Genomic DNA, 13,925 nt, shown 5'->3' on the forward strand with positions numbered 1-13,925 from the left:
GTTTATGCATAATTTATCTGGATGTAAAAGGCCCCAATTATACTGTGTGTGTGTTTCACCACACTCAGGCTGCACATTTAACTGTGTTTTATTTTTTTTTCACCAAACAGTCCTTTGAAACGAATACACTGGGGGATCAGAGACGGCAAAGTCAACAGTGCCACAACTGTGTAGGAATTTTTAATCCGCCAATTACGGCCCATGCATACATGCAACTCCCTGACTGTTTAATGCAATGAATGTCTGCAGGGAGCGCTCCTAATGTGAGCACAGAGAGCGGCGTGAGGAACAGAGCTTCATGTGTCTCTGCGTGTGTGTGGGCCTGCGCGTGTGTGTGTGTGCTGGTAGCTTTGCCTTCCAGTCCGTGGGGGGTTATCTGTATCGAGCACCGGGGTGGATGTTGGTAGTCAAGACGATGTTTCTGGTGAGTGAAAGCAGCTCTCCGTGTCTCAGTGCCTTTTGTTTTCTCAGAAAACATTTTAATTTGTAAAGAAAAATCACCTTGTGGGATTGCATGCAAACAGCAGGCACCTGTGGGTGTCTCTCAGTAATGAATGTTTCTGTCAGGAGCTTCGGGGTTTTATTCTTTGTACACTAAATATAAAAACTGAGAGAATATTATCCTGTATAATTAGACATGATTATATGTGACATTGTTATTCCCTTCAGCGGTGGCAGTGGAAATCTCTGGAAATTGAACCTCACACACGTAGAAACCCTGATTGACTAAGATAAAAAAAAAACTGTTTTAAAGTCGTTACTCTGGCTTCCTGGAGGAAAGACTTTGAAACACTTCTTAATTTATAAATCACTGACCAACTTACACTGCAAAAATATAATTAACAAGTAGTTTTTGTTTAATTAGTGAGCAAGGTATAGGAGCTTTTTTAAAGTAAATAACTCCTTAATATTGATGAAAAAGCTCTAGATACACTGGCAGATTATTTCACTTATAACAAGACATTTTTCCCATTTATAAGTGAAATAATCTGCCAGTGGAACTAACAGTTTTTCATCAATATTAAGGAATAATTTACCCTAAACAAGCTTCTATTTCTTACTGAAACATTACTTTTAAGGTAATTTTGTCTTATTTCAAGTGTACTAAAGTATTTCCACTAGAAACTAGACCAAAGCGCTTGGTAAGGTTTTGTGGTTTTGCAGTGTAGCAGCGAAATACACTGAAAATCTGTTTTTCTTGTTCCAAACCTCTCAGGTCTTCTGGTTCTGATCTATCTGTGTCCAGAGACCCAGAACCAAACATAGTAAAGGAGAATTCAGTTTTTATTCTCCACAAATCTGGAACAAACTTCCAGAAAGAGTTCTTCTAAATCCAGACTAAAAATCTCACCTGTTTAAACTTGCTTTAGAAACATAACAACTGGAATATTGACCAACACATTTGTTTTGGATTGATAATTTTGATCATGGCACTTGACAAAATGGATTGTCTGTTACTCGTTTCACAATTGGTGACCATTTAAAAATATTTGCTGCTGACATGTTTATATAAAAAAAAAGTGATTGATTTATTTCCATGTATTTTCAGTAATAAATGAATAAAACATCTGTAGCTTTCTACTCTCCAACTGTTGAGTGAGTTTTGCGTCCTCATCTTCCTTCTCCTGATCCTCTTTGAGGATTCCCACCAGACTTGGGACCAGCTGGAAGATGTAATCTCTGCAGGCCCCACCCATCTGGATTTGCTTGACAAACTCTTTAAGAGGGAAGCAAAGGCTTACAAGGTGCCTGAAGCACAACAAGTGGCTCCTCTTGTTGAGCGCTCTGGGCCTGCAGACGTGTTTCTGTTCTGACTCTGATTACGCAGAGTTCACGGCCCGATAGGTGACAGCAGTGGATCAGGTGGTACAGATAAATCCTGAGATTTGCCTAATGGCTCAACTCCAGCAGCACCGCAGAAAAAGTGGATAAATCACGAGGCCTCACACATCCTTTACGTGATTTCATAATCACTTTTCCTGTCACTTATGAGGAAAATCATGTCAACTTCTTATTCTTTGGCTGCCTTTTCTCCTCATTAATCCATTGTTTTTAAAGGGGATATTTTAGGCAGAATAACATTTTTTGTTTTTTTAGCTTCCATTTGGGCCTCAACTGCTTCTAAAAACACCACAAGCTCTTAAAAACATACCCAGTTGGGTTTTGACAACAAGTTAATGATTTTTGGTGTCTGGAGAATCACTTGTTTCAAAATCCTCCAGAATATAACGTCACAAATCAGCAGGCTCTACCTGTTGGATAGCAACCCTAGCAAAGCTCAGACCGTTGCCTAGCAACCTAAACTGAGTTCCAGGATGTTTGGTCAGCTGGTTTTACCTCTGTATGTGTACAATGACTGCTGTTAAAGACAAGTGTTTTGTTGTTGACTCCAGAAACCACGTGTAGCATTCTTGTTTGTTGTGCAGGAGGCTCTACTTCTGCTTTTCAAACATGTACAGTTGTATAATTGCGGATCTGTTTGTAGCTGTTTTTATGTGTGAGTGTATATTTTGAGGTGGGGGCGTGGCCAGCAGCAACTTATTTAGATTTAAAGTGACAAGAGAACCTAAAACAGGTAGAACTGACCAGACTAAAATGTAATTATCTAAGAATGATTATGAGCAAAACAATGTCTTGAACATGTTTTGTATAGCCCATAAATATATTTACTAACTGACATGTTCAAGGAAGCATGATTAACTATGTAAATATGTTATTAGGCAATAAAAAGCTATGAATACTGAATAGAGCTTAAAACCTCGTTATCTAAGAATGAGTTATGTAATTAATGTAATGAAAAACATGTTTTGTATAGTCCCTGACCTGTTCAAGGTAGTATAATGAGTCACATTTAAGTCCCCTAACTTGTCTGTTCTTCAAAGTTTAAACCAGTATTATATAAACAAGTAACCTTTAGCCTCTCCGTTTCCCCCAGTCTGTCACAAATATGATTTCTTTTCATTTTTAATATGTAAAATGCCAAAATAAGACAGTTTGATAGGTAATAAATTGTATTTCAACAACAAAAAGATGTTTTTCAAAAAGGTTTTAGCTGAACATGGGGCATGTAGCCGATGATTCATTATAAGATGATGGATCTCTGGTCTTTTAACAAGTCTGTGCTTAATTATTATTATTATTTTTTCCATACGTATGTCTTAAAGGGCCGTCCAATTAGTTTTATCTGCTGCAGATAGTTGTAAGGACCATTATCCTTTTACTACAGGTGACCAGATTTCTCATGTTTTAAGCTCACACTGGACAGGACGGTGTGAATGAAAATATATATATATATATATATATATATATATATATATATATATATATATATATATATATATATATATATATATATATATATATATATATATATATATAAAACAAACACCAAAACATTTCCTAAAAGACTGAAAACTACTGATCAAAAAAATACTTTTACACCAATAGGCTACTAGAAGGGAAAATATAAACATGTAGGTTGAAAACTTTTGTACACTGATATAAGTCAAAGGAATGAAAAGTGATTTACAAAAGGACAAAAATGTATTTTGTTTAAGTTATAGAGATGTGATTAATTTACGTTTTCACGTCAACTTGAGTCTGTTGGATCAAGTTGTCCTCTAGCGCCCTCTGGTGTGAGTATGTGACAACTTTTCTGTACATATTTTTCCATTTTTTCTAAAAAGTACCTTTTTCAGCCGGTCTCTGTAACAGGGACTAAATAATCCCATATCATAAAAAATAAATATTTAGTAAATCCATGAAAAACACCAATGATAACACAGTTTGACTGATTCAAGACTTTAGCACCAACAAAGTGAACGATGATGATGTCACTTCCTTTTTGAAACGGTTCATCTGCTGGACTGATTCTTCTTCGCTTGTCCTTCAGTTCTCTGATTTCCACATGTTTTAATCTTACATTGTACAACAAGGTGTTAACATCAGGTATGAGAAGGAAACGGAAAGTGAAAGAAAAATCAGAGTTCATGTAGATACTACTGAAAGACCCGGAAGCCCGAAAACTTCTGGTTGATTAAATAAATCTGTCTCTCGGAAGAAAAAATGCCAAATAAATGAAGACGGGATTAAAATCTTTGGCTTAAAGTAATCTGATTTAGAAGAGGTAGCCATCTAGAAATAGAAGGTAAAGTATTTTGTCTGTTTCTGAAGTAAATATTTACATCTTCTGTGTTGAATCAGATCGTCCTCTTCTGCCCTCTAGTGGGCACATGTGAGAAGCTGCATATCTATGAATTTGGATGTTATCAAAACAGAAAAAAATGTGAATACTACAGAATATATAAATTTATATTTGAAAATGATGCTTAATTTGAACTCCACTGGGTATACTGGGTGTAAAAGAAGCAAACAAAGATACAAACAGGAATAGTTTATTTGTCCAGACAGACAAGTTTTTTCTTGTTGGTATTTTACTGGTTATATTCTGTCCCAGTAAAAATAATGTTCACTCTTTCAAATGCTCTAAAATCCACTTTATTTCAAATTATTCCTCATGTCAAACAGTGGTAGATGTACTGGGAAAAAAATCATTATAAAACAAGACATTACAAGAAATACTAAAAGAAAAAAAACCAAGATTTGAATAGCAATCCACATTTTTTCTTTATAATTTTGGTTTCTTGAAAAGAAGGGTTTAAAAGTATCTTTTTATTGTCTTAGCCTCATAAAGCCAGTAGAGGTCGCTATTGTTGCTTTAAATACGGAGCTCACTTGTGATTGACACATACAGTACAGCACACACACTTCACCCTTAATAATATAATTATAGAAGTATATTTACCACAACATCTACATGCTCGTTCATAAAATGAGGGATTTTGAGCTAAACTGGCTTTTAAACAGGAAAAATTCCTCAAATTGTGTCTAAAAATGTTATTAATTTTTTGTCAGTGATGGGGAAAAAATGTAAATAGTATCAAACCAAGTTTTATAATTCCATAAAAATAATAATTTAGGCTGGAGTTGCAGTAATGTAAATATGCAATAGAAGAAGGTTAAATAGCTGCTAAAATCTGATGAAAAGTCGCAGAGCTTTGGCTCAGAGGAGGATTTTCTTATCTTATTCTTCATTATCACCATGCCTGCACACGTATATGGGAGAAAAGGTAAACCTAAAAGGATAAAGAGGCATTTAACAGGTAGGTAATAGATAGAAAGTTGGGTAAATATTGGTTTTTAATACGAGATGGGTAACAGGAAGATGGATGCAATAAAACCTAACACTGCTTCAGCCTACTGGACATAAAATGTTTGCACACTTTAAGTATCTCAGGTGAGAAAATGTTCACCTTTTTCACTTCTGCTGCAGATCAATGCCACTAAAATATTTTATTCAAAACAACTATGTTGGATAAATTATTTGATAATAATAATAATAAAACATGGAGCTATGTTTGATTTCCCAAGTTTTTCAGTTTTATGGGAAGGTATTTTTCTGCAAAAAGTGAAACGTGCGCCCCAGAAGTTAACATACCGTGAAAACATCTTCATTACTGGATCCACTTCACAGATTCACTTTCTCATAAGGCCAATTAAAGGCTTCAGTCACACCCTTTCCTATCTAGTCTGCCTCTAAACTCCCTGTGATCACACAGTTGTTTCACTGCTTTCTTTGCTTACTTTGTCATTTTTTGCACAGCAGTGCACACACTCGGTGGCCTGTGTGGTGCTGCGTTCGCTCACAAACCACACCTGAGCATCACGCCTGCACGGCAGCCATGTTCGCCGCTGCTTTGTCTGCTGTTACACGTCAGGTCGTCTCTGCCTGTGATTAATTAGCATCCAGTTTGTTAACCCTTCTCAATTGGCAGAGGAGCACTCGGGCTAATGAGCCGACAGCGAGCTAGCAGCTTACAGAAACAAACGCAGCTCATCCGTCAAGATCTGAAGGCTGCTGGACTCACATGAACTGGTGGTGTGATTCTGAGTCGAGATGACCGTTTCCATGGTCCAAATCTTCTCAAAACTAGCTTAAAAATATTTCTTAAGATGTCTAATCTGGTTCTAGATGTGCATCTGGATAAATGCACTGCAAAACACTAAAAGTTACCAAGTATTTTTGGCCTAGTTTCTACTGAAAATATCTTAGTACACTTGAAATAAAACAAAACTGATTTACAAGTAACTTTTCAGCAAGATATAGGAGGTTGTTTTTGTAAGTCAATAAAAAAGAAGGACTTTATAATCTCAAATTCAAAACTTGCCAGATTGAAACCACAAAGAGATGTTGGTTTTTTGCGTTTCAGTCTGTGGTGTGAAACTCTGGAACAGTTTAACTGGAAAAAAGGCAACACATTAAACACAATGAACAATTAAAATTTCTGTGTGAAGAAATGGTCTATGCTAAATACGAGAAACCATCTTGATATGTTGTTGTTGAAGCATCATTAGCACCAATATTAACATTATTAATGTTAATACTATTACAGCTACTCTTAGTAATACTTTTACCTATGTATATATTGTAAGCACATCGTTGCATTTTCTGCATTAATCGAGAATCTGATATAATCTGGTTTACAGCTACAAATATATAATTGTGATGCTGCTGGAGAACGGGTGTGTTTTTAATAAGTTTACACTTCTATCCACTTCTATCAATCATTTATTGTATTGCTGTCATTTTATTTGTAATCCATAATGTTCAATAGATATGAATAAATATTTCTTCATATTGATGAAAAAGTGCTATTTACACTGGCAGATTATTTCACTTATACCCAGAGGCGGACATAGTACCCAAAAATGTACTCAAGTAAGAGTAAAAAAGTATTTGGTAAAAATTTTACTCAAGTACTGAGTAACTGATCAAATTATCAATCATTTAATGTTTAAAAATTACATCATCAGATGAACCAAAATGTAAGGTTTTGTAGAAATTTTGGTATTTTAAGGACCAACTTTACAATGATTCATATAAGTAACAACAAAATTAGGCAAAAAAAATTTCCAAATGACTTTCATTCATTAAAAATACTTGAACAAAAACTGTGTCTGGTGAATTTTTGGTTGAAACTTGTTTGTTTTTCATTCAGTGGGTAGAAAATCCAGAAATTTTACTCAAGTAAGAGAAAAATACTTCATAATAAAATTACGTACGTAAAAGCAAAAAAAAAGTACAGTGTAGTAAAAAAAAACAACTCCTAAAACAAATTTTTTTTCCAAAAAGTTACTCATGTAAATGTAACTAATTGCTACCCAACAAGTATTTTTCCATGGACATTAAGGAAATAATGACTAAACAAGCTTCTATATCTTGCTAAAAGTTACATGTAATTTAGTTTTGCCTTATTTCAGGTGGACTACGAGAAACTGGACCACTTGACAGTTTTTGTAAAGCTACCATTGCCGTTTGAGTAAATGCTCTCCTCCCAACCAAAAACAGCCAATCGGAGCCAGGAGGAGGGTCTTAGCGCTGTCAATCACTTAGTGTATGCACTGTTCAATGTTTTAACGGCAGAGAAACAACTTACTCTTACAAGGAAACTGTTTATCCACAGTCATTGGTGGCTACGCTAACTAGCCTTAGCATTTGTGGCAGGCTATGATAACTTATACATACTGCAGCTTTTAGCATAGATATGAAATTGTTTTCTTACAGGTGCAAAAATGGGAACATAAACGGGTAAAATGGCTGCCAACTGAGTAAAATGATGTATTTTATATTAAAATATGCTAATAAGTGACTATTACAGCTTTCTATGACACATCATGCAGTACATTCTCAGCAGGTTTGACCCATTTGGCCCGTGTCAGTCATGAAGTGGTCCGGTCCAGAGCCGCTGCTGCTGCTGCATTGATGAAGGTTTAGACAGCCAAGCGGTGTAGCAGGAGTTTTACAATCTGATGGAAACGTGACAGCACCCCCTGCAGTGCAGGGGTCTGAATGATGTATGAGTTTACCCAATAACAATGTAGGCTATAATCTGTACTTTTATTGAGATAAAACCTGTTTGACTTTATTGTTTCTTCTCACTCAGAAGAATAAAGATGTGTTGCAAACTTTTTTCCAGGTCAGAAGAGAAATATATTAGCTGTTTAGCTCAATCAAGCTAATTAGGGTGCAATCAAGGCTTTATGATTATTTAACATTTTGCCTCTTTGATGTTGACGCTTTGGATTCATCGCTCTGAGCGTGGAGCAGACTCAAACATCTGAGCTTTTAGCGTTTAGCTGACGTTACCCCACAGGAGCTGAACTCATGTAAACACTCTGAACTTTTTGTTTGTTATTGCACTTATATTTTTTTTATAGATTATAGATTTAGTTTTGGGGAAAACCCCAAACTGTGCTTCCCAGGTTATGGAGTGAAAAATAATAGCCCTCATTTCTGAAATGTCAAAGGGAACAGCTCTGGTTTGTCTTCATTGGTTCCTGTGACTGCTTGATTATTTTTAATTGGATGAGGTGTTAGCCGAGGTTCATTTTGATTGGTCAGTGTGGCCACCTTGCATCTCGTCCCCCAGGACTCCATTAGCCGCCGCGAAGTCCGAACGTGTTCGTTAAATCTCGTCTTGCTGCGCTTCGCAACAGCAGAAAACGACTCCGAGCGCACAAACTGTAATGCTATATTTATAAGGCAGTATTTATAAACACATTTGCATATATCAAGATGAAAAAGTTGTTTGAATAGGGGGCAATTTGCATTTGGTGAAACATATGGCGGAGCCGCGGAAGCCATGGGCCATGCCTTCATTACCCGATCTTCATTTCATCAGCTCCCCGCACTCCCACTGCGCCTCCCCACGGCGGAGCCTTCTGTCCCCGAGGTTTCAGTGACAGGGGACAATATGTCCCCAAGGTGAGGAGCGGGGAGGAGGGAAGCCGCACGCGCACCGCTCCTCCAATGATTATTTAATCAGACTCTTCACTCTGGATCTGAGAAAGGAGCCACGTACAAAGCGGTGCTTATTACCCATTTGTTCGACGCAGGGATGGAGAGAAGAAGGGGGAGCGGAGTAGATCGGTGGCTGGAGAACGGGAAGAGAGGACGGTCCGGAAACTAAGAGATGCATTGACCGAAGGGAGGTGGGATGGAGTGAGAATGTGGAGGGATCAAGAGGTTTGACATAAAAAAGGACTAAAAAAATCAGATGAAGGTGGTGAAACATCATTAGTTTATTTCCAATACCTGCTGTATTTCTGTTGGGAAGGCCAGCATTGGGTAGACGATGGTTCACACAGACAGAGGCGGTTCTAGCTTGTTTGGTGCCCTGGGCGAACCACCTTTTCCTTCATGTGCCACATTCTCTCCAATAGAGCTTTAATATCGATCAAACATTAACTATAAAACAAATTAGACTACCATGCTGACATAGTGTAAGTTACAATAGACTCAGACTCTATTAAATATTAACAATTTAATAAATTGTAATGTTTAAGAACTTCAGGACTTAAATCTTGGTTTAATCTTTAATCTTTGGTCCTGCCAGTGTATAAAGTGCTTCATAAATAAAGTTGGTATGGTATGGTAAGTTCTGAACCACTTAAACCAAGATTTAAGTTGTTCACTGAAATCTTGTGAACCACAGGATTCACAAGATATATGTATGCACTCGGGAAAATGCAAACCTTAACTGAAATAATTAACCTTAGACAAATGAACATGATTTGCAGAATACTTTTCTTTAACACTTATTTCTTTGCAATTAGTTGTCACACTGAATAAAACACATGATAAAGCTTCAGAAACTTCTGCTATTGTGGTAGAAACTAATCTGTTCCACAGTTTAGCCTGGCGGCATGCCTTCAAGACAACGCACAGGGCAGACCTGACCCATGCCACCCAACGCCAAAACCAACGTAATACATAGCCTCTTATTGCTATGATGAGTTTCCTATAAGCTCCTATATCTTACTGAAAATTTACTTCTTAGTTAGTTTTGTCTTATTTCAAGTGTGCTAAGATATTTGAACTAGAAACTTGACCAAAAATACTTGGTAAGGTTTTGTGTTTTTGCAGTGATTGGTGTTACAGATCTAACAAGAATTTCGTGAACATACAGTTCATAAGCCTGTCACAGTATCCAATTGTAGCAGAAGTTATTGCGATTAACGATAAAACTGTTTTATTGAGACAATTTTCAAGTAATTTATAATAACTGCGTAATGGCATAATAATTCAAGGAAACATTTTCAAAGATAAATAACTTTACATATTTAACACTGGAACTGGAAGACATTTAAAATATCCAAAATTAACAAACAAAACAACAGAAACGACAAATAAAATGTATTAATTAGTGACTAGTTGAGACCAAAGCATTGGAAGTTTTGAGTAAAAACAGGGAAAGAAAAGAGAAAAACAATAAATCATGCAACCGGAAATTTTAATTTATCATTTGATTAATTGATTTATTCCTTATTGTGACAGGCCTGACTGTTCATTTTGTAGTATTTATTTTTCTTTAACGATCCAAACTTGACAAACACATACCAAGCATTGTGCTACCACAGAGAGAGAGCAGGTGAAAGCACAAAGCCACCAGCTGTTGAGTAACAACAGAGCGGAAAGCTGGATGAAAGGAGAACTGAGTCGGTTCCTGTTGGGGTTTTGGTCGGGTGGAGGTCTCACAGGTGAAGACTCGGTCTGTGTCTGGCTCCAGTATGTCAAGCCAGAACACAAACGCTGCATTTGCATGTGCAAAAAAGTGTCTCGGCTTGATGAGCTGCGGCCTCTTCGACCCTTCAGCGATTTGTTTAAGTGCATATTAAAGCTCCTCAGACATGGTGTGTTGTTGTGCGATATCTGCTGCTTTTCTTTCTCCCTCGCTGTTTGTCTGGTGGTGCAGGGCGGGGTTAGGGGTGGGGTGGTCACAGTTGTCTGACACGGTTTCTGCCCTCAATGTTTGTCTTACTATTTCCATACTCTAATCCCATTTGGATAGGGTCGAGTTTAGAGTCAGGTGGTTGTTTTTGAAGGTCACTGGAGATATTTCTGGACTAAATGACTGGAAGCATTCACCTGAAAGTCTGAATTTAGAGGAAACTGTAAAATATATTTAGCAGACAGCTAACAGTTTTTCAGCTATTTCTAATGTTCTGAAGCGAATTTGAGGATCCGAATAACAGATGTGTGAAAGGGAAGGTTTGTCTTCAATCATCTTCAAGTTATAGCTTATCTTTTCGTGAAAACTAACAGAAACTGAGAGAGCATTTGTTTCTTTCATACACCACCATTGTTGTATGTAGTGAATTATTATACTGTGTGCTAAAATCACAGTGACCATCTAAAAGCTGAAAACAATAAATTAACTGAATTGTTGAGTAACTATTTTCCCAGTCACAGCAGAACACAATATAATACAGAATAAAGGACAATAGTTACAGGAAGATAACTCCATTTCACATGAAATGGCATTAGGGTCGTTAAAGCTCCAAACGTTGAAAACTTGTGAGAAAAAAACCCTTTAGATTAATTTTTAAAAAACTTCTAGAGAAAACTTTGTGAGCTCAAAGGTGAAAGTTTTTGATTTTGAAACTTAAAGGTCAAACATTTTTGACTTTACAAGCTCAGAAAATGTCAAAGTTTTTTTCTGAAAAATTTCCGAGATTAATCCCAAATTTTCTGAGATTGTTGGTGGGAAGTTATTCCCTTTTTCTTTATCTACAATTGCCCTAATTTGCTGTTATAATTTTTAAGCTTGACAAAGTGGTACAAAAACATATATATTTAATTCTGGTGATGTCAGCTGTTTACATTTTTAATGTGACAACACACATGAAGTAGAAATACGTAAAGGAGGATTGATCTCTGAAGTTTTGTTTTAAGTTTTTACTTTCAGCTACAATGGGGACCTGGTATTGAAGGAGTTGGGGACCTGAGCTAAAATCACCTGAAATCACCTGAAACCACCTCTAGAAAAGCTTCAAACTGCTTATTTTAATAGTTCAAACACCAAATATACCTTACTATTCTTTAATGCTCACAGTGGAAACTGCCTAAATGTTTCCGCAGAAGCTAACATTTACCATCTGAGAGGTGGAAAATGTTAGCTTCCAATCAGCGCCAAGGAAAATGACTGATGCATCTGGATTGGCTGCTTTATTAGAATAATCTTTAATAATAATCTTTAATAAAATGGTTGTGAAATCAATCAATTAATTATAATTTTTTTTATCTCAAACTTGCCACCATACAGGAATACCTGCCAGCGCTATCAGACTAGTTGGTGCACTTCTTCTTCCTGGATGTATTTGGACACATCCAACTATTCTCACCCATAAATGGAAAAATAAAATACACTTTTTGGCTATGTAAACACTCTGCAGAAAAATACTGGTTTAATTAATTTCCCTTTATGATAATGATTTAATCTTAGGCCAATAAATAGTAATTTTTGCAGTGCATTTCATCCCCCTAAGTGAAACCCCAATATTATTTTTTTTGGCGTGGAGACGGGGGCAAACAGGATGAGCGCGTCATTAAAGCCGCACATCATCAACAGGCGGCGACTCGGGGAAAAGCATCCAGTTTGTTAATAAGTAATGACTGCCCGAGATCACAGGAACCTAACACTACAACAAAACAAGTTAAGCACAAAGCTTTGATAATGACTGTTAATAATTCAGAGTGTGTAACTATCGCTTTACAGGAAAGCACGATGGCGGCAGCTTGCTGTAGGGATGGTGGCAATTAAAGATGAGAGAGATCGGGGTCAACGGATCAAGGAGAGGCAAAGCAGGGGATTGTGTTGAGAAAGCAGACGATGACCTTACAAGATCTGGTGATAGATTAGAACGATGGACTTTTAAAATCTTGAAAGAAATGTGCAATAGATTCTTAATTAATTTTTGCATATGAAACCAAAATAAAGGAACTGGATGTGAAAACGTCTCCCATAAAAGGAAAAGTAGCATCTGCTGCTCAAAAGCAATCAGCGAGTGTGGATGTTTCTACAAAAGCAGGTGTTTGCACCATTTCCTGTTGTGCAAAATAGGTATGGACGGTATCAGAAAAATATAAAATTGGGATTGTATTGCAAAAGATCGGACAAATGCACATGCTTTAGCCATCTATCTTACAGCCTTTACATTCAGTGTGTGTACAAAGAGCAGTTACAATCTACCTAAATATGTTATTGCCTGAACACATGACATTTGAAAGACACTGTCCTATTGCATCCATGCAGTCGTTTGTGTCTGTAGTATCGCATAAAGTGCTACTGAGATGCCACCATTTGAGGCGCTCTGATGTGCAAACATCAGTAATATCCGTTAATCTTGGAAGAGTTATGAGGTCATTTCCAAACAGTTTTAAGTCTTGTTGAGTCTTGTTCACAAGTAGAGACCATTTAACACATCTGTCAATCCTAGAAGTGGGTTTGTTGGAAGGAGTGAATGATAAAGCCTCTTCTCTGTAAAAACGAGTTTGGCAGAAAGTTTTAGGTCAGCAAAGTTGCATCCGACAGAACATAAGATTATGCAACAGAGTTCTCTGGACAGATAAGACAAATGTAGAGATGTTTGAAGAAAATCAAACAAGGACCTTTGCACCTTAAGTTTAATGAAAATACTAGGAATTCCTCTGTTTACCAAAGTTTTCTAGAGTCAGTTGTGGGGACATCCGTGTCCCAGTTGGAGCTTGGCCCAAACTGTTGTCAACTGGACAATAAACCGAAACACATCAGCAAATATTCAACAAAATAGCTGACGAAGAAAGAATTCAAGGACGCACATCGCAAAAATACTAAATCTTACCAAGTGTATTTGTCTAATTTTTAGTGTGGATACATTAGTGCACTTTAAACAAGACTGAACTAACCTATAAGTTTCTTTGCATCAAGAATATCAGAGCCTGTTTTAACTCAATATTAGCTCCTTAATATTGACGATAAAGTATTAGTTCCTCTTTCAAATCTTTTCAGTTATAATATGACATTTTTAAACTTCCAGTTTAACTA

The sequence above is a fragment of the Xiphophorus maculatus genome, chromosome 3 (genome assembly GCF_002775205.1).
Source record: "Xiphophorus maculatus strain JP 163 A chromosome 3, X_maculatus-5.0-male, whole genome shotgun sequence".
NCBI classification, from domain to species: Eukaryota; Metazoa; Chordata; class Actinopteri; order Cyprinodontiformes; family Poeciliidae; genus Xiphophorus; species Xiphophorus maculatus.